Raw genomic sequence first — 22,777 nt, 5'->3', positions numbered from 1 at the left:
TTTCCTGCTTTATCTCCCCAACCTGCCCCCAACCCCCGTACATAGTTGTATATCTTAGTTGCAGGTCCTTCTAGTTGTGGCATATGGGACACTGCCTCAACATGGCCTGATGAGCAGTGCCATATCCGCGCCCAGGATCTGAACTGGTGAAACCCTGGGCCACCGCAGAGGAGCAAGCAAGCTTAACCCCTCGGCCACAGGGCCCTCCCCGAATATAAACTCTTTGACAGCAGGGATTTTTATGATTTTATTGAATAGGTGCTCTATATTCAACTCCAATTAGGTGCCCAAAAAATGTTTATTGAATGATCTTACCCAGAATTTAGGACAGGCTTTATTTCAAAATACCCTTTCCCAAATATAACTGAAAAGATTTGCTGGGTTCAAATATGCCCACATGTGTAACAAGAACCATGAGTGTTTTAGTCTATGTTAATCTAACTTAAACATAGATAAAAGACTACATGGGGTGTATAGCAGGCTCCAAAATGATTGTCTAGTTCTTTCTAAATAAGAAATTGAGAGGAACCATTAGCCAGTGTAGTTGAGAAAGTAGTGTTCATGTCCTAGAATGAATAAATTGTTTCTATTCTGGTCTGATCTTTCTTCTTCTTTCCAAGGTGTCCCAAAGTATCATGCTGCCCTGGTCTGCCCTACGACTGGTTTCTTGCATGTTTCAGAGTTCTTTTTTTTTTCTGGTGAGGAACATTGGCCCTGAGCTAACATCTGTGCCAATCCTCCTCTCTTTTATGCGTGTGGGATGCTGCCACAGCATGGCTTGATAATCAGTGTGTAGGTCCACATCTGGGATCTGAACCCACAAACCCCAGACTGCTGAAGTGGAGAGTGTGAACTTAAACACCCTGCCATTGGGCTGGCCCCATGTTTCAGAATTCTTGGTAGCATTTCTTATGTCTGACCTTAGAATTGATCAAAATATTCTTCAGGTTGGAAATGTTTATCAACTAATTGCTACCCAAGTTTGCTCTGCCAACACGCTTTGCCATCCACTACTATGGATTCTTTCTATAACCTCGTGATTTTCAACTCTGCTTGCACGTTAGAATCAACTGGGGAGCTTTTAAAATTAATATTGCTTGAGCCCCATCTCAGACCATTAAATCAAAATCTCTTAAGGTGGGGCTCCACTACGTCTTTTTAAAAGCTCCCTAGGCAATTATAATGTGCAGTCAATGTTTAGACCCACTGCTTTAAGCTGGATGTCATGTTCAGCATCTCCTTTCTCTCTGTCATGCTACAGTGATCATAATGTTTATATTCTACTTCGCTGACACCAACTGCCATTTCCTAGGTAAATCCTAGCCAATAAATAGTGTGCCCACTGCGAAGAAACATAGATATCAAGATATGACATGTATGTATGTGTGTATGTATGTGGCATTACCTCTGTCAAGGTGTTCCATTCTCTAACAATTTACTAACACATCCATACATCCTATACATCCATCTGTCCATACACTTGTACGTAACTCTGGATCGCACAGAGATGCTCTACTTCAGACAGGAGCTACCCTACCTCCTTTAAGATAAGACATGAAAAAAACGCCTCTTCCCAAAATACTCCCAGGAAATTGCTATAGACAAATTCTTGAGTCTTAAACATGGATGCTTCATTCTAGCTGGAGTGAATTCCATCTAATACACACCTTCATGCGTAAATAATCTTTCATTGCCATCAGTAGTCTTCTTGTAGCCTTTCAGTTTTTCTATTTAAAAAAGCTTTTATGATGGGGATATTTCTTGTTATAATCTCCTGTTATTATTAGGATATACAAAGATAAAATATTTTTAAATGTATTAATATTATTGCCAATCTTAAAAATATATATTCAACATGTTCTTGAAACTGTGGCAATTGCAAAACAACAAAAAAAGCAACTTAAAAGAAATTTTGCAATAATGACACTAACAGAAAACTATTATAATAATAAAAGCCTCTTGACTACCCTGCAGTTCCCAGCCCCTTCCCTGGGGATAGACCCAGAACGTTTAGGGTATGTTTTTCCAAAAGATTTTACTATGCATACGTAGAATACATAGAGTTGCTGTGAGCATTTTGAACATAGCGGTATTCTTTATTTTTACTCTTCCTCCTTTGCTATGCATGATTTCTGTCACTCCAGCCAAGATGCTAAGAGGCCCCCTGCCTCTGGACCCTTACACAGCTCATTGCTGGAGCATTAAAACATGCCAAGAGCCAGGGCTGGCCCGGTGGTGTCACGGTTACATTTGCAAGCTCCGCTTTGGTGGCTTGGGGTTCACTGATTAGGATCCTGGGTGCAGACCTATGCACTGCTCACCAATCCATGCTATGGCAGCATTCAACGTACAAAATAGAGGAAGATGGTCATAGGTGTTAGCTCAGGGACTATCTTGCTCAGCAAAAAGAGGAGGATTGGCAACTGATGTTAGCTCAGGGCTAATCTTCCTCATAAAATAAAATAAAATAAAATAACATGCCAAGAGCCCACAAGAAGAGCATAACTTGTCATGGGACACCAAAGAGAAACAGTAAAATTGTCACCACCTTACTTCTTTAGGTAATGCTGGACTGTTTTTCATGGGATATGGATTGTTATGGTGATGAGAGGGCAGGCCAAGTGTGAGGAGATGGGAAAATAACTTCAAGGCAAGTTCTTTAGAGCTAAAACTAAAACATCACATTGAGAGTCACATTTTATTGTTTTACAAGATCGCCTGAGCAAGCTCACACCCTGTCTTCTCTGTATTACTCTCGAGGGGAAGGGTGAAGACCCAAGCTATTAAATAGGGGCAGGAGGGGTGAAAAGAGTAATATTTCTGATGGCAGCAACACAAATAAGTGGCAGTTTCTCAAGGTGTGGTCCATGGACCACGTAGATATAAAGAAGAGTTGAAGCTTGTTTAAAATGTGTAGGGCCCTCACCTCTCCATGCCAGTATGCTGATCTCGGACTTCCAGCCTCCAGAATAGTCCTGGGTTCAAGATGGCGAGGGAGACGGATCCTGAACTCATCTCCTCCCATGGACACACCAGATCTGCATCTACATGTAGAAGAACGATCCCTGGAAAAAAAACCTAACAACCGATCAATGCTACAGATCCCACGAAGGAGAGAAGGCCCACATGGAAGTGGGTAGGAGAGGCTGGGATACAATTTTGCCGTAAACCCCCATCTGTGCAGTGACCCACAGTTGGCAGGGAACTCAAGACCTGGAGCTTCTCCTTGAGGAGTGAAGGGTTTGAACCCCACATTGGGCACCACAACTTTTAAGACCTGCACCTGAGAGATGAGCTCCCAAAACATCTAGCTTTGAAAACCAATGATGCTCAGTCCAGGAGACCCACAGGCTATATAAGAACTGAGAAAAGGCTTTTATAAGGCTCACCCAGACTCACCTACTCTAGGGCTCAGCATAAAGGCAGCCAATGGAGAGGCCCAGGTTTTCTGTGAATGAGGCTCATTTGCTAATCTTAAAGTGTCTCCTGAGGGGTAGGCATATAATTTAACACACATCTAGGAGTCTTCTGGCTGATGGGCGCCATCTTCAAACTCTCCCTCTGCCTCGCTCCAGTGGGTGGGCACCATCTTTTTTATCTTTTTTCTTAACCCTAGGCTCTCCCCTTCCCTTCTAGGTGAGGCTCCATCCGTCATGTATATGTATGGATTTTTTGCCACACCAAGATCTTCAGCAGCCAATATGTTGACTATCAGCGAAAGTAACTGCAAAGGAAGACTTCCTCTTGTAGGACCCAAAGCTTTAAGGCTTCCCCGGTTGATCTTAAAACTACTCACATTCTTGTAACGTCTAAAGAGACTTAAGAAAAGATTTAAAAATTCATAAAAATCATTAGGAAATAATTTCTGTAGATTCTGCTGGGGGAACATAGTTTACTTGGTATTTTAAATCTCAGTGTGGAAATTGTGTAAATGTGGGCTTAGCCTAGGTCCTTCTCACTTTTTCTGGTTTACTTGATCTTCTAGGAAATACCCACAGAATGTTGTCCAAAATGTCTCACAGACTTGTATGACTGGATCCATTTGTTCCGTGCACTTTGAGAAAGGCGGGTTCTTGCTAACGGGGCAGTCTGGTGTGTTCCTTGCTCAGTGTTGAGTGTGATTCCTGGGACCTGAGACCCTCCTGGCTCCCTCAGCTTCCTCCAGTCCGGTGTTGCCCATTGTTCTCTTGTGTCAATTGCCAGCAATTTTTTATTTTTTATTTTTTATTTTTTTGCTGAGGAAGACTGGCCCTGAGCTAACATCTGTGCACATCTTCCTCTACTTTATATGGGGGATGCTTATGACAGCATGGCTTGCCAAGCTGTGCATGTCCACACCCAGGATCTGAACCGGTAAGCCCTGGGCCGCCGAGAAGCAGAATGTGCAAACTTAACATCTGCACCACTGGGCCGCCCTTGACTGCCAGCGACTTTTGATTCAAGAAGCTTCCTCCCAGGTGAGAGCTGCTGTTTCTCCTGAATGCAAATTGTTACACTGCAAATTTTTACATAAAATATTTGGGCTCACAAAAACAAATTTAAAAGCCTTCTCTAGGACCTTAGGCATGTCTTCCTCCCTTTTCCCTCCCCACCCTAGCCCACTGTCCCCACTCAGACCCCCGTCCTGCCCCCCTCCCACTGGTGTCCCCCTCCTGCTGATGTTCTCTCACTGGTGCCATCCTCCTGCTCATCCTCTCCTCCCTCCTATTTGGCCTATCCCACTCCCCTCCACCTGCTGCCCCTTTCCCCAACCAAGGGTCCCAGGTACCTCTGACCCATTCTCTCTGCAGTGATGTGTAGAACATGGCCACCATGTCCAGCAAGCATTGGGGTATGTTTGAGCCCTACCTGAAGAGCTTCTGCATCAGGTCCACCAACCCCATCCAGATCAAGATCCGGAAACTGGAAGTGCTGACCAACCTGGTGGATGAAACTAACATCCCCACTATCCTATGAGAGTTCCAGGCCTACATGTGCAGCATGGACAAGCACTTTGTGGCAGCGACGACCAGGCAATTGGACACTGTACAACTAACATAGACTGAGTCCTTAACACCTGCCTTAATGGGCTGATGCAGCTCCTGTCCCACCATGATGAGCTCATGGTCTAAGAGTCAGTGGTCATCATTAAGAAGCTGCTGCAGGGGCCTGCCCAGTGGTGCAGGGGTTAAGTGCGCACATTCCACTTCGGTGGCCTGGGGTTTGCTGGTTTGGATCCGGGTGCGGACATGGCACCTCTGCTTGGGAAGCCATGCTGTGGTAGGCATCCCACATGTAAAGTAGAGGAAGATGGGCATGTATGTTAGCTCAGGGCCAGTCCTCCTCAGCAAAAAGAGGAGGATTGGCAGCAGTTAGCTCAGGGCTAATCTTCCTCAAAAAAAAAAAAAAAGAAAGAAAAAGTAGCTGCAGCAGATGAGGCCAGCACAGTGTGGGGAGATCATCTAACACTCAGCAAAGTTCACAGACAATATCCTGGTGCCCATGGCCCAAGCCAGCATCCTATGGCTCAGTAGCGAGTACTGTGAGAATGTCTCCAGCATTGCACCTGACATCCTGAGAAAATGGCCAAGTCCTTCACAGCAAAGGAGGATATCATCAAGCTGCAGGTTGTCAACTTGGCGGCCAGCCTCTACCTGAGCAACTCTAAGCAGACCAAGCTACTGACCCAGTGTGTACTGAGTGTGGTCAATCCCTGACCCAGTGCACTTCACCCAGAGGCTTATTAATCCTTTGGAGCAGGGTAGGGCCCTCAGCCACCATGCCACAAATCTCCTCCAGACACTCGAACCAGCTCCCAACTTAGAGTCATCTTTCAAAGGGTGAGCTCACTGTCCCACCTGCTCCATAGGCTATCGGGAGCTCCCAGACTGGTCAGAGGAAGCCTTAGACCCGTCTGTGTGTGACGTAGACATATCTGAATGGACCAAGTGCTCAAATCAGGAGATGGGGAAGGAGAAGGAGAAACTCTTCTACTCAGACTCCCGGGGGAGTCAGGGCCCACAGAGTCCGCAGACAGTGACTGCGAGTCTGAGAGTGAATGGACACTAAGAGCAGCAGCAAGAGCAGCTCTGGGAGTCCAGCCATGAGTCCAATAATGAAGACCAGGATGAGGAGGAGGAGAAAGTGAGGAGCAATGAAAGTGAACAGAGCGAGGAGGAAGGTAAGAAGAGAAAGATGACAAAGAGGAAGAATGCGCCAGAAGGAAAAGGAGAAGGCTTGTCCTCGGGAGAAGGCAGCGATTCCAGCAGTAGCTCACCAGAGTTCGGGATGACATCAGAGTCTGAGGAGGAGCAGGTGGGAAAAAAACCCTCCCAGCAGCAAAAGTGCCCCTGCAGCCAAGGAGATTCCACTGCTTGTTCGAGGACTCCACCTCTCCCAGTGTCCAGCCCTTTTTGCCCCCCAAGGTTGTGTCCACCAGTCTGGCTGCTGACCTCGAGGGCCTGTCACTCACAGAGCCCCCCCACTGGTGTTGGGTGTTGGAAAGCAGGGGCTGCTGCACCTCGTAGCTGGTGAGGGGCTGACGGTGGACTACACCTTCAGATGCCAGCCTTTCTCCTGGACCCCCACGTGGTGTCTGTTCCCTTCCACTTCTGAAGCAGCTCTGGTGCCCCTATCAAGGGCCTGCCTGTGGGCACCCCTAAACTTCCAGCTGCCATGAGCATCCTTAAATCGAGTCCCTGGCACCTGGAGAATCTTCCACTGCTGTAATGGGCGTTAATTTCTGTGACTCAACATAGGCGGCCATCTTCCAGCTGTGCACACAAACCTGGCAGCTCACTGGCTCCATTCAGCCACCCACTGGGGAGCCAATGGCCCTTGTGTTCCTGGGTGAGAATGAGTCAACCAGGGAAAGCTGACGTGCATGAATGAAATCACAGAGAACTCAAGCTGCTAGACACCTGTCAGAGTGACCACATTGTGGTACAGAAATTAACTACCACTACCAACCTTGGTCATGTCCCTTGTGAGACATCTAATGAGTCTGGATTTACAGAGAGGACACTGAGCAGCAAGAGCCTGTTCCTGCTGACCCAGGAGACCCTGCCCTCTGGAGCTTCCCAGCTGACAGTCAACAGTGAGAGATGGTAATCGGCACCATGCTGGAGAAGGATGCAGTAGGATCTGACCCAGTGACTCCCAAGCACTGTGATCTCTTTGGCCCCTACCTGTGCCTCCCTCATGACATTTGGACTGTTAGCCCCTTTCTCTCTCTTTCTTTCTGTCTTTCTCTCTCTCTCATATCAGACTCCTCATGCCAGATAGCATCCAGTGGGTCCTATCTCCCTCTGGTCATTACCAGGCTCCCCACAATTCCCCTCTCACGAGTTCCTTAGTGACCTGTGCAGAGGGAGATGACAGCTGCTCCCTTCAGTCCCCCCAGCTTTCTTTAGCTATTTATGTTGCAAAATCTCAATAAAATGTCTTCTCCCTCACGTATATATTATAGTAAGTATTACGTATCATTATATATATGATAGATGTTAACCAGACTTATGGTGGTCATCGTTTTGCAATATATGCAAATATGGAATCATAACATTGTACACCAGAAACTAATATAATGTTATATGTCAATTATATCTCAATTGAATTAATTAATTAATTGATTAAAATGTGTATTTCTGGGCTTTAATCCAGGAACATTGAATCAAAATTCCTGGGGGTGAGCCTAGAAATCTTCATTTAAAAAGTGTTAAAATCATTCAAAAAATCTTAAAGAATCTTCAAAAGAGATGATCTTAAAGCATAGTAAAGCGAAAAGCAGTTAAGGTACGCCTTAGACATCTCTTGTTTCAGCAGTTCCCCCTCCTTGCCTGGGCTTTCCCACATTGGACCAGCCCTTCAGAAGGGACCTTAGTAAACTGGCACTAAGGTGCCAGAAGAAATGACCAAAAGCAAAAGAACTAAGATACCTGGAGTCTGCTCGTTCCATAGGAGCTATTTGACAGCAATCATCCAAATGAGCATCTACTAAAAGTCTGGGAGAGACAATTTTGGAAAGTCAAGGACGACAGGGATTTCTGACCTTAAGGGGTTTACAATCTGATAAGAGACAAAGTTACACAAGAAAGTTGTGTGAGGAGAAAAGTAAATCTAACCCACTAATTACTTGGGTAATTGCCTTCACTTTTACATCTGCTTTGACTATAGAGATAGAAACTCTGATTGGAGTCTTCTAACCTCTCGTCTAGGATTTTCCATTAAATATCCTAACTGTATAACCATAATATAGTCTAGATTTTCCAGTCTGTTGTCTAGAAATTTCTTTTGAGTTACCCTGTGTATAAACAGACTATAGTCTGGAATTTCAAGTATGTCTAGTTTCAAATATCCTGGATTATTTTCTTAAGTTATTAAAAGATTTTCAGCCACCATGCAACAAAAAACAGTATGGAGATTTCTCAAAAAATTAAAAACAGAAATACCATATGATCCAGCTATTCCACTTCTAAGTGTTTATCCAAAGAACATGAAAACACTAATTCAAAAAGATATATGCACCCCTATGCTCATTGCAGCATTATTCACAATAGCCAAACTTGAAAGCAACCTAAGTGTCCATGAATGAATGAATGAATAAAGAAGATTTGGCGTATATATGTATATACAATGGAATACTACTTAACCACAAAAAAGACAAAATCGTACATTTGTGACAACATAGATGGACCTTGAGGGTATTGTGCTAGGCAAAATAAGTCAGACAGGGAAAGATAATTACTGTACAACTTCACTCATATGTGAAAGATAAAAAAACAAACATGCAGATATGGAGAACAGATTGGTGGTTACCAGAGGGGAAGGGGACAGGGTAAGGGCGAAAGGGGTAAAGGGACATATATGTATGGTGACGGTTGGCAATTAGACTTCTGGTGGTGAACATGATGCAATCTATACAGAAGCCAAAATGTAATGATGTACAGCTGAAAATTATAAACCAATGTGTGTTATAAACCAATGTGACCTCAATTAAAAAATAATAATAAATGAAAAAAAAGATTACGGAAATTCGATCACTTTGAAATGTTCTACTGCTTTTGTACTCAAAAGTATTACAAGACAATTATTATTTTTTCATTCATTCATTCTAAGTCATAGATTGAGAGTAGTCTATGTCCTGGGATACTAGAGATGATTAAAATTTGATCCTTGTTCTCATAGACCACAGCCTAAGAGATAAGGCAGATAGATAAACGGTCAAGTGCCTCAATTTTTTAAAAAAAAATATATATATACATATAATCACCATATAGAATATATCTTTTCCCCTTTGCTTGGCACATAAGGATGATTTTAGAATCCACGAAAAGATGGAATTACTACACCAAAGTAGTCCTGTATAAGTTGGGTGGAGAGAGAGGGTACATTTTGAACAAGCAGGGCTATGGGCAGGTGACAGATCAGGCAAGGAATCTGATTTTAGCAATGGAGAAGTAAAGGACCTGTAATGATCTACTCAGGGAAAGAGAGTGTTCCTTAAATAGTCACTATCTGACATGCTTTTTGCATGTGATAACTAGATTAACTGTGACACAATAGGATTTAGGGCATGAGGTGAGGGAAGGAAGAAGAGCTCTCAACAGAGAATGCAAATAGGGCTGGAGTCCAAGGTTGCCTTGCCCCACCACCAAGAAAGATGTCATTTGTGGATGAAAGCACCCCTCAAAGAAGTTTCAGCATGGAATTCTGGGATGGCTTCGTGTGTCACCCCAGCTCCTTCTCCTAATGGTGTCAGGAGCCTCAGATGCTAATTGCCGCCATGAGTTTCTAGCTTTACACACTGAACGCTATGACATAATCCTAGAGGAAGACAAGGAGATTGGGGAAGACAGATGTCTTCAGTCCTGCCGTGAGAGTAGAGAGAAGCAGACCCAAAGCGAACCTGACAACTTTCCCTTTAATTGATGTAAATTAGGAATCCCTCCAGCTTCCAAACCGTTTTCTAATTAAGTTCGATATGAATGATGGCCCGTATTTAGACAGTTGAAAGGTGAGTTTTCTAAAATAATAATGAAGCAGGAATGGGATCTAGTATTGTGGGGGAGTAATCCATGCTATTCACATGACATCTTTCAACATTTTGCGGGGTGGTAGTGATTAGCTTATTTTAGGTTTTAATAAAATGATAAACCCCACTCAGAAAGCCTTCTGAACACCAAGGCTTACCTTAAAAATAATTTTAATGAGATTTATTTTTATTCATTTTAAAAATTACTATGTACGCATGAGAAAATATTTCAGTTATAGAAAATAGGAAAAAAAGAGTACCCATAATATCAGATACAGTCACACATAAAAATTAACATTTCCAATATACTTCTCTCATGTTTTATATTTTAATTTGTACATAACTTTGAGATCATACTAAATATTGTATATATAAAGTATATATCTTTTCATGTAATTATGAAGCAAACATATTTCCACGATATTACAATATTTTGCAAAAATGAATTTAATCCTTGCATAGTCTTTCTTCATATAAAGCAGGCTGTAATTTATTTGTCCATTCCTCTCCTGTCAATCATAAGTGCCATTTCCAAGCATACAGTATTCTAAATAAGGTTGTACAATAAGTATATTAACCTGGATATTTTAACTTTTCAGTGTTTTTTATCTTTTTGCTTGTTGACCTCTCAGGATTTATTTCCAGAAGTGAGATTAAGTATTAAGGGTTACTGAAATATTTAAGAGTTTGATATATTTTGTGACATTTTCTGATAAGGTTACTCCTATTTTTGCCTCACCATCGGGTAAACTGCCCATTTCCTATAAACATTCTCATATTAAATGTTCTAATTTTTACATTTTCTTATTTGTTTCTAACACTGACGCTGGATTTGTATTTGTTTGCTGGCTGAGGGGTAGAATATTTCCATGTGTACTTTTCAATCAGTATTTCTTCTACTGTAAATTGTCTATTCAAATCTTTTTTTCTAACACATGAAAACCATGTTGTCAATCCCTTATTTTTAGTGGAGATGATTGGTTTCTGGATAGATTTTCAACAAAAACGTGCGTGAAAACTCACTCTTCTGTAGTTGTACCACTCAGAAAATTCAGTAAAATTATCTCAAATTAAGTAATAGTGGGAACTTTCCCCTGACACACACACATGCACACACTCACCCTCCCACCTCTACTCCCATACTACTTTCCCTCTTACGTAACCTGATGCAGGCTTGGCAAGCAGAAGAGTCGAAAGAAAGACTTCTTGGACTCTCAAGGTCTGGTAGTAGTGTTCCTTAATTCAGAGACTAGCATGGGGACAGGACCCATGGACAGAGAAGAGCTGCAAACATGGGTTGAGGGTAGCGCTAAATTTAAGGCATCGGTAGGTGAGTTTTCTTTACGAGACAAAGCAAAGATTATTAAAATGGCATCAGTGTAGGTGGAGTCTGGTTATTCAGTGGTCCTATAACTTTAGATAAGAATCAGATTGGATCAGGTCAGGAAGTCCTATGCTTCCTGGAGGATGATATAGATGGGTATGTAGGGCAGGACGCCTTGGGCTTTTCTCCCTGGGGCAGCCTTGATCATCATCAAGCTACACAGCATATTTCACACAGCACTCAGGAAGAGTGGACCCTGGACCCCCCTCCATGAGTGTGCAGTTTGACTCAGAGGCATTGAACAAAGAGGAAATATCTTGTGGCCCCCCCATCCTCATTCTTTTCCCTGAATCACTAAACATACACCAGTGGCAAGGGAATAATCTGTTGGCAACCTCCAGAGATTCTGATTTCCCTTGGAAAGCTGCTGAGATTAGAGAAGTTGGTTTGATTCTCTGGGAAGAGAAAAACGGTTTAAGGGGTAGTAAAAAGAGTTCACATATGAGGCCTCTGGTTAGAGAAATATTTGAGCTTCACAGTGAGCTCATCTGAGATAAATATATATATAAATGGATAAATAAAATCTATTTATTTTCTTTATAAGGGAGAACAGTGAAAATTCAATGAAATCAGTTTCGCACACCCTTCTCTTTCTCCACCCATTCTTTATTGTGATAGTTTTCTACAGTGATGTCAAAGGTGTTAGCTTTATTGTTTCTGCTCCTAAGACGATGGTGTGCTAATAAAAATATCTAAAATAACAAGTATTCATTTATGAGTCATCCACACCTAGCAAATATAATAGAGGATTTATTCTTGGCCAGTTCTATATAAAGTGCATTTCTGTATCAAAAAAATACGTTTTCTTAGCCAATTGCTCTGTAAAATTTGAGATGTGCATCTGGGGAGGTGGAGGAACTGAAGTAATTCAATAAGAAAATTACACTTAAAAGCTCTATTTTTCAGTTCATAGTAAAATGAAATAAAGTCAAAATATAAGAAGACTCAAAATAAATTTGAGCTATGAATATAACATGAGCTATTGGTAATAATAATATTTTCCCCTACTAGAAAGTGGATAAACGGAACATATTTCTCATTCCAGCTCTCTCTCAAGCTGATCTCCTACAGGTGTTGTTTCCATGAGGAATTATTTTCATCTGCTGACCTTAGGTTCCTTGATTAAAAAATAAGGTCAATATGTCCTACCCCATTGCATCTTTGTGGGGATTACAAGAGAATTACATGTAAATTAAATACCATAATGCCTCGCATTTGGTAGGTGTTCATTAAAATATATTTCTATCAGGTCGTCTTTCTCTTAAGTGTTATAAATTATGTATGGCATAATCCATAATTTTTCAGTCTTATTTAGGGTTGGGGCAATAAGAACGATCTGCTTTTTTAGCATTTGAGAGAAAATGAAAGCTAGGAACCTAAGAAAGGCAGTCTCCATTTTGGAAGCTTAAAGGGATCAATTGATTCATTTTCCTCAACAACGTCCCTCTTTTTCGAGAGGATCAATACAGTGAGATGCAGAAGAAAATCTCTTTTCTGATCGTTGATGAAGGGAAGTGTTAGCTGTACTTTTGAAACACATGTGGCTACCAGAGAGAATAGGTAATGCCATTTTAGGATCCACAGTAAAAGAACAAAGTCAAAGTCGAATGTTAGAGGAAAATGCAGAGGGACCTATTAAGAAGGTCTCACAAATCTAGCCTTTGTTAGGTGTCTATGTGACTGTGAAGCTGTCAGGATTTGTTTAGCTAATGACTCTAACTTGAGAAAATTTTAACCACAGCTCCTTTCACTGCATTTCAAAGGAGTTATAATGTTCTTTTTATTATTTGTTTCCTGTGTTTGAAAAGATGATTTCACATGAATTTCTTACCTTTTAACAACATAAGGGCATTTATTCAACTCTCTGACCTTCCATCCTCCACTTTGTTTTAATTCTTTTCATTCTTGCAGACTACATCTGTCCTCTTTCTACTACCTGGAGTTCTAGACTTCTTCCAGGATAAGTACACCAGACAAGTATTGAGAAAGTAAAAGGAGGTGAAGAGGATGGAATAGCATTTGTCATTTTAGGGGATAAAGTGAAATTGTTGCAATAGTTGAACATTTATGAAAACCCTTTACCAAGAAATTTAGTTGTATTACCTTATTCAATATCTATTATAGTCCTAAGAGATAGTAATTATTTTCATATCCATTTTGCAGATGAGGAAATTGAGGCCTAACAAGGTTAAGTAACTTATTAAATGTACACAACTGGTATGTTTCCAGTAAACTCTGTCTATTCTTTGAAAATAGTGGCTGTGAGGCAGCTTTGCAAAATTTCATGAAACAGCCTGTAAGGTTCTTGGGTTTCCATTTTATAGATGAGGGAACTAAAACTCAGAGTTTATTAACTTGCCTAAATTCATGTAGCTAAGTAGTGAAATAAGTGGGTTTGATTGTGTATCTATAAATTTGATCTTAAATCTATTCCGTAGTTCTTGACTCTATAATGTATTTCTTTGAGTATTTGTCTGTTAATGGGTGTAGTGAATGATATAAAAAATAATAACATGTCGGGGCCAGCCTGGTGGCACAGTGGTTAAATTCGCGAGCTCCATTTCTGCGGCTGGGGTTTGCTGGATCAGATCCTGGACATGAACCTAGGCACTTCTTGTCAGGCCATGCTGTGGCAGGCGTCCCACATATAGAATGGAGGAAGATGGGCACAGAGGTTAGGTCAGGGCCAATCTTCCTCAGCAAAAAGAGGAGGATTGGCGGCAGATGTTAGCTCAGAGCTAATCTTCCTGAAAAAAAAAAAAAATAATAATAATAAAATTTAGTTCTTCTTGATATGCTTATGGCCTATCAGGAGAGAAAAACTTGATATTAAAAATGTCTAGAGTCTAATGTATATAATGATAACAGTGATCAGATAAGAATAGCAAAGAACTATGAGATAAGGTGGGACATCCTGGGGTTCACTGGTTCGGATGCTGGGTGCAGACATGGCACCGCTTGGCAAGCCATGCTGTGGTAGGTGTCCCACATATAAAGTAGAGGAAGACGAGCACAGATGTTAGCTCAGGGCCAGGCTTCCTCAGCAAACAGAGGAAGATTGGCAGCAGACGTTAGCTTGGGGCTAATCTTCCTCAAAAAAAAAAAGAAAAGAAATGGATAGGCCTCTGGCCATTGTCTAATGTGGTGGGATTAGCTATGAAGAGCTGCATTAGCAATTATGAAGTCAATGTCAGAGAACTGACCCTACAACACCACTAGAAGAAAGGTGCTCTTAATTTGGCTCGTAATGATACAATAAACATTAATACTTTAATCTCCACCTATTAAAGAATTTAAATGATGTTAATAGTGATTGCTCTGAAATTTGTCTCAGGCTTAATATGAAAAAAAAGTTTGCTGAGAAATTTTGGAATGAAAACAGAAATAATTGGATGGTTCTTAATTTGTTTGATATTTTAACTACTTGGAAAAATCTTTAAAATAATTTGCAATTATATTCCTTTCAATATAAAATCTACATTTGAAAAAAAATTATGTAATAACTTTAAGAAGTGTAGTTTCAATGGCCCCCTTGTCGTTTACAGGATTTTTATTTCCTGATTGTACTAACTTGGTATTTTTCAAAGGGTAAAATTTGAGGAGTTATTCAGGCCTGTTTAATCCCTGCCTCCTCTACTTACTTGCTTTGTCTATAAACCTTCTAAAACTATTTCTTCATTTGCAAAAAAGGAAGGTTTCATATTTTAAGGATTAGTGGATTAAATCACATGTGATATAAAAAGTAACCTGGTTTTTAGTATCTAGCAGACACTCAGCAAATGTTAGTTCCTTTTCCTTGGGGAAAGTGCCTGCTACTATGCCTGGCAGATAATGGGTATTCAAAACTCATAGCCCTCCTAAGTCTCCCCAGATTAATAGATAATAGTGAATAGATAATTAATAGAGCATACATTTCTCTGACTTTTCTTGTATTACTTTAGTTGTCACAGGTTTCATTTCCAAGCAGGGGTTGACACCCTGTTGCTTCCTCCCCTTTCTCCTCTCGTTAGCATTATGATAATGCCAAAGAAAGTTTCTGCCAAAGGGAGTCTCTCCTCACTGTGTCAGCTGTGAACTATAAGAAACACCAGTTATAGACCAAACAAAACACACATCAGCAGTGAATTGTAGATCACGGAAGTTACCATTGTAATTAAAGACTGCCTCGGCCATGAAGACACTGGTTGTAAGTTTAATGAATAAATGAGGCACTCTGCTAATATTTAACTTTAATTTGCCGGCAAGCAGAATGTAAGAAGTAGCTTTTAAAACTTCGCTGGAGAAGAGTGAATTTTGGATGTATTCGTCTTAGAGAAAGAAAGCTAAAACAATTGAGAGAAGAGAAAAAAATTACATATAGGAGCAGAAGGTTATGTGATGAAAAGGAAGATAGTGGTACCCAAAATAATCACCTGGAAATCCACTAGTGTTGTCATTTGGCAAAAGTTTAAAGAGGGAGAAAATAGCCACTGAGTGTCCTTAGATTTTTGACGGGTAATGCTATTTGTGTTCTTTAATGAACTTCTTTGCCAGAGAAGCATGAAAATTCTCAAAATACATATGTGAGTTTATCTTCCCAGTTTTTTTTTAAGCATCTTCAGGGCAAGAGGGAAAGAACGTGAGAAACATAGATGTAGATGGAACGCCTGCTTGGCTCTAGGCACGTTTTATCCATGACTATTGTGTGAGGTAAACACACTTGAGAGAATTGAGACCCAGATATTTGACAAATTCCTCAAGGTCACAGAGCTAATACACGAGGACTAAAGGTTAGCACCTGTGTAAGTTTGACTCCCAAGTCCATGGTTTTCCATTACACTGCTTCGCCTCAGAGAGATTGGTTCTAATTTACCATCAGTTCCCTATTTTCCCTCTCTTTTGCAAAGACCCTAAGTGCTTACATTACAGAGGTCATAAATACCTAAATAAGAGACCACTTCCAAACAGGATGCCAATGCCCAATCAACAAACATACTGGTCAAACAGAATTCTTGTAAGCCTTGAAAAACATAATCAGTGTAGTGGAGCAGGCAGGCACTGTTCATTCAAATGCTAGCCTGGGCAGTCACTGAGCAAGAAATTTGTCCAGCCTAAGAGTTAAATCTCCATTGTGGGATAGAAGCATCATACTAAAGGTCCCTGACACTGTTGCGTACTCGGCTCATGTCACAAATCTCTTTAAGGCAAGTTCTGGGAATCCAGCATCTGCCTAACTGGATTATGTTCCTCTTAGGGGAAATGTGGACGTTACTTCTCTTCATGCTTACTGTCATTTGCTTTGCCCTTTTCATTGACGCGTAAGTTTTCTTGAGCCCTACTACTGAAATCAGCACTCCTGAGAATGATCTGCCTTCTATCCCAGATGTATTAAAAATGGAGTTTCTGGGCATTTGAGATGCAAGGCCTGAGATTTATCTATGGCAAAACAAACAACGCTCTGTAAAACTTTGTCCCTTACCCTTTCTCAGGCGAAAAGTCTATCAGATAGTCCTCCTATTCAGAAGGATTCAAGAAAGTTCTGATCTGATAAGACTGTGGTATTGTTATCAAAACAATAGAGCAGATATTTATTAGCATGTTATTATAATTATGTTTCCCTATATCCCCTAATTTAATGCTTGGTGTGATTTTAGTTTTGTTTACTATTGTTCTGTTTTGATTCTAATTCTGCTCCCCCACCAGGGTCTAGCTACACTGTCAAGTCCCCTCAGAAGTGGGGTGAGGAAGTAGAAGGTAGAAAAAGGGCATTTCATGTACAATCTTATAATTAAAATTGATCTTTCGCCTTAAAAAAAGGTAGTTTGGAAACCACTGATTTGTTACATTGATTTATTTCAGATATCAAGAACATACAAATATGCTATGTTACATTGCATTGTATATCATATCAGCATATCATGTCATATCATATCATATCATATCATATCATATATCATATTGTATTATATTGTATTTTGGTCCAGATGATTTTCAGGCACAGGACCATACCTCTCTCTCTCTCTATTTTAAAAAATTTTTTTAATTAAGGGATAATTAACATATAACATTTTATTGGTTTCAGGTGTACAATACAGTGATTCAATATTTGTATACCTTGTGAAATGATCACCACAATAATCTAGTTAATATCCGTCACCTTAGATATTTAAAAAAAAAAATGTTTTTCTTGTGATGAGAACTTTTAAGATCTACTCTCTTAGCAACTTTCAAATATGCAATACAGGACTATTAACATAGTCACTAAGCTGTACATTGCATCCCCATGACTTATTTATTTTATAATCCTCTCTCTTTATTGTAAACTATAAAACCTATATACCCAATTTTGATATGCGTGCAAACTTATTTTTGTAGTACTTAATACAATGTCACGACCTTCTGCAGGCTATTGGAAGACACGCTTTCATTGTACTGTTTTTAGTGTAGAACCATGATGTGTATCATATGATGACCAATATTTTGCGTTAAATATGTTTTTTATGTTGAAATTATTATTTTACACAAAATCGGTACCCCTCCCAGGGTCCCAGTGTGTAGGAGATGGTGTTTGACACAATCTATGGGTGATCTGAACTGGTCCAATTAGTACTGCTTTCTGAGCAACTGGAAGTGGTTGATGTTTCAATTGCTACTAAGAGCCTCGCTGCCTCAGAAATTTTTTTAAATGTTAATGCAGCAACAAGTTTTCGGTTATCTATATTATGTAAATATGAATGATACCATCAATATCGCTACAATGCTGCCGGGCTTATTTTTCTAGGAATAGAAACATTGTCAGTTTTAGATTAATTTTAATGGGAATCAATGGCTCCTTAAATAAATTGTTGACAAGTAACACTTTCAGAATCAAGTATTCTCAGATCGGTGTTTGTAACTTGGAGCAACGTCTGTGTATATTTATACCAATAGCTCACTAACTTACTCATATTTTATTTAAAGAGTCAGCTTTATGTCATGTTGAGGGTTTTTTAAGAATCTATTGAATACTTCAACAGACAAGACGCTATACGAGGTACTTGACATCTTTTCAATCAAATTCTTCAGTATCAGTGTGGAGCAGAAATGATTGTCTTTATTTTGTGCTAGGGAAAATGAAGGATAGCAAAGGGTCCTGTCACTCCAGGACACACGGATGTGATAAGCAGCAGAAAGGCTATTTCAGAGGTAACTGTTATTTATGGTTTCTTTGTTATATGCCAGTTGCTTCCTAAGAGGACTATCGCTTAATGTCTTTGATCCTGCACACAAAGATGTGTTTTGAATTTAATGAAATTTACTGGTGTTTCTTTTTCATACATAGAAAATTCATCAGATAATTATCATCAGATAGTATTATTTTCCATTATGATAATCTGGCAACACGGTGAGGGGATGGGAGTGAAAGAATGCCACATCGTTTTTACAGCTATCTTTTGAGTTATTAACATTCATGACTTTTATAGCTGATCACAACACAACATTTGAAAACTTTTTGTGCTTGGAGTCGTGTATCACAAACAGACATTTTAGAAGGTCCCTCTAGGCACTCAAGAGTGCTTCTAGTGACTTGAAAGCAACTGTATTTGAGTGCACCCTAAATTTCTCTAACTTAACTGACAGGAAAATAGTCAAGGCAGATGTAAAGTCAACCACACACTGGTTGGTGATGATGGCCTCTGTCAGCAATATGCTCCTGATTCAGAGCCTGTATCCATGAGAATTTCTTATTTTTATTATTTTGTTTCACACAATTTCAAATTCCTGGCCCTCAGCTAAGAAAATAAATGTGCCCTGTCTATCCGTAGGCAGTCAATTCAAGCATCCTTCAAGGGTGGCTTAGATATTGCCTCAACCACAGTCCAGGTTGTGGCAATCAGGTATCACTTTGAACTTGAATTACAGTCCCAGTGGTGAAAGGTCAGAGCTTCATCCACTTAGCTGTCAATCTTTGCTCTATTCATTCAATTGTTAAGCATAGGGTGAATGCTCTATAATCCTGCTGCCATACCAACCACACCCTTCACCACACAGGCTTACACACGTACACCTATCCACACCAGTCTGCAAACATTCTCCATTTAAACCAAAGATTTTCATGCATGAAACCCTTTTTTGATTAATTCTCTCATGCTGTGACAGCCGGAGAATACTCTTAGTCTCTCTCAAATGGAAGAATGAGCCCACGACTTTGGAAAAAAGGTGAAGTTTGCTAGAGGAATGTGTTGAGACACAAACTGACATTTTCTTAGGATCATGTGGCAGGTATAGTGATCTGGACCCTTTGAAATTTGTCTTATATAATCTTCAATAATTATTTTTGCAGTCAGTATCCATATTTTTTCTTTACAAAAAGGAGACCTTTTTTGTAGAAGCCAAATTAGTTAAATAGTCATGACATCATGGGTAATAGTGGACCTGGAAGTTGAATATATTTCTAGGTCATTCCAAAAACACATCTTTCAGTTTAATGTAGCAAACTGAGAAGATGGTAAATATAACACAAAATAAATTAAAATAAAAAGAATGAAAAGACAAAGACTGCCTTTAATTCCCCAGAGCTCAAATGCTCCTATTCAGAGTAGGTGGCAATGCTTCTAGAAATTTCAGTCTTCAACAGGAGAAATTGATAATTATATAACAGACACAAGGCCCCATCACTATCTTTGTAATCAAGTTATTATACTTTATGTATTTGGGGTGCATATTGTGAGTCACTTTCACATACAGGGGTACTGAATTATCTGATAGATAATAGTTTCATATGTTCTAGATATCCATTGTTTGTTCCTCCAGGTCAGCTCTCTACCTTTCCTAATTCTTCCTGGTGCCTCACAGGCCTGACATACATGGATTGTGTCAATGAAGCCTCTTTGCCCTCCAGAGTGCCACTGAGTGCATCCAGTGGGAGGAACTGGTTGGAGATGGGAGGGTGGGAAGAGATAGAAATCATTGTATTTATACTTTTGGCTCCCTTCCTGCTCGATCTAGGTTTGGGAGTGTGTATACGATCCTTTTCAAAAGGCTACACTTCTGTTTGGTGTCCCTCTACTATAATTACAGCTCTTCTTAGGTTCCAGTAAATTCTCCTCCTTACACCCCAGGCCTAGGAAGGGCAACGTCTCCTGTTACTTCTAATCCCAGGATGATTCACCATACTTCGTTCATTTCCTGCAATTTTAATGACATTTTTATAAATAGTCCTTTCATGAAACTCTCTTTAATATTCCTTTCAATTGTATGATCCTTTTTGTGCTGAGACCCTGCTTCAATTAATATAGAAGACCTTAAATGCAGTTGAAGGAACAACTCTAAGACTCTATTACATTCCTAAATGTAAAATCCTAAAAACAAAAAAGATGGACTATGTGATGGTCATTGAGGGGATGCCTCTGGAAAATTCTATGTAGTGTTTTCCCTCTAATCGTAAATGCAACAGATGTACAGAACATCATTGCTCTCAACTAATAAGGGTTTTTTTTAAAAGTCTAATTAAACCTATACAGACCTTTACTTCAAACAAATATTTGTAACCCCAATAAATCCTAGTTTCACTTATGTCCTAATACTTATACAATATGGTAGTGTGTTAAAAAAAAAAAAAAAAAGTAGATCCATAAAATACAAGTAATAATAGAAAGATTGCAAATATTACTTTCACCTCTTAGAGAATTGTAAAGGAAATCCAATATCCCAAAGCAACACTTCAGCATATGCTCTTTTATTTACACTCAAATTCTCTCACAAACCAGCAGTGCCTAAGCCATTCACTTGCTTAAACAGCTACTCACCATAAAACACTTTTCTTGAATTTCCAGCCTACACAGATCTTATCTCTTTGTACCTCTTCCTCTTTCTTTCTGATTCTCTATTCTTGTCTCTCCCTCTCTTTCCCATTATCCAGCTATGTTATAAAACCCATATTATGTCACTCAAAATCATACTCAAAGATATAACTTATTTAAATGGGTAGAAGATGAAGAAAGATGACTGGAAAAACATTTTTTTAAGTTTCTTTTTTCCTTCTAGTGGAAAGTGTGCTGTTGTGTCAGGAAGGAGTATATGTTGAACAACATTTCTGTTCAAGTTTGGTTTCAAGGGATCCATAGAGACAGTGAAGTTCATTCATGGAAATACCCATTCATGGAAATACTCAGAAAGTAATGGGCCTCATATTTAAAACCAAGGCACAAAGTAGAAAATTTATAACAAAAAGAAAAACAAAAGTAGAGAAGAAAAATCTGTATTTAAAAACTAGACATAGCCATTGATAAATTCCGATAAATGTGTGCTGTAAAAAAATCACATATATAATATTTTATATATCTGTAATTCTTTCTGTATATAGATGCATATGTAACTTTCGTTTTGACCGATCTGACATTTCGTATGCTTCAAAATGAGATTTAAAATTTTTTTTCAAATACTCCATTATTACGTTTATTACAATTTATTTGCCAATTTTCCTCTTAGACATTTATGCTATTTCAATTTTTAAACACTATCTGTTATTGAAATCAGACATTTGTCCACATAGAGGATCACTTCTCTGATGGATTACTAAACATAAATGTTCTGGGTCAAATAGCAGAATATTCTAAGTCTTCTGATTTGCATTGCCAAAGGGACTTATAGAGAGGTGGAATCAATTCACACTTCTACCAGCAAGATGAAAATGAGGCTGTTTCCCTGCAAAATCTCCAGCAATTTATCACGTGCTAGTTAAATAAGTAAGAAGTGGCATATTGTTCTCATTAGCATGGATATGAATTTCTTATGATTCCGCAAGCTTATTGACCATTTGTATTACCCATTGAGAAACTCTTCCATTAATATCCTTTGCCGATTTTACGACTGGCAAAATTTCTATTAAATTTTATACAGTTTCAAATTAGGGCATTATTTCCTTGTTATTATTTTTGTGATTTCCTGTTAATATAACATGTTTTAGCATTTAACCTTCTACCCAAATATGACGTTTCTCAAGAATTTCATCATAACATTATCAATTATGATTATTGTTCCAAAATGTGTGTGTTCTTGTCTGTATCTATGTTTTCATAGATGTCATCTTTTTCACATATACATTTTTTATCAGGCAAAGCATTGTTGAAACATAATATGAAAGAATACTGAAACTTGATCTCTAACTTTCCCCTAGGTTGTAGAATTTTTCATATCATTTGTTGGATTATCTATCAAAATTCACATTGATTATGATAGTTCTCCTCTTGCTTTTTTAAAAATAAGAAATATTTCTATATCTTCCAAACAGGCTGAAGTTGTATTTGTTTTGTTCAATTGATCATTTTGGTTTTGTGTGTTATGTCCAAAATTTTAAAAACATTTTCATTTGTAGTATGTTCTTACAGCTGATAGGAAAAGAACGTTTAGTCTTCTTATTCACA

The 22,777-nt window shown here is 39.3% G+C and overlaps 1 pseudogene; it reads left to right on the top strand.

Annotated features, from left to right (window-relative positions):
- The first annotated feature begins 4,803 nt into the window (after positions 1-4,803).
- Positions 4,804-7,334, top strand: LOC103547993 (AP-3 complex subunit beta-2 pseudogene; annotated as a pseudogene).
- Positions 7,335-22,777: the final 15,443 nt, after the last annotated feature.

The sequence above is a fragment of the Equus przewalskii genome, chromosome 3 (assembly GCF_037783145.1).
Source record: "Equus przewalskii isolate Varuska chromosome 3, EquPr2, whole genome shotgun sequence".
In the NCBI taxonomy this organism is placed as follows: domain Eukaryota; kingdom Metazoa; phylum Chordata; class Mammalia; order Perissodactyla; family Equidae; genus Equus; species Equus przewalskii.
The sequence above is the reverse complement of the archived record's forward strand: the minus strand, read 5'-3'. Positions and strand labels throughout refer to the sequence as shown.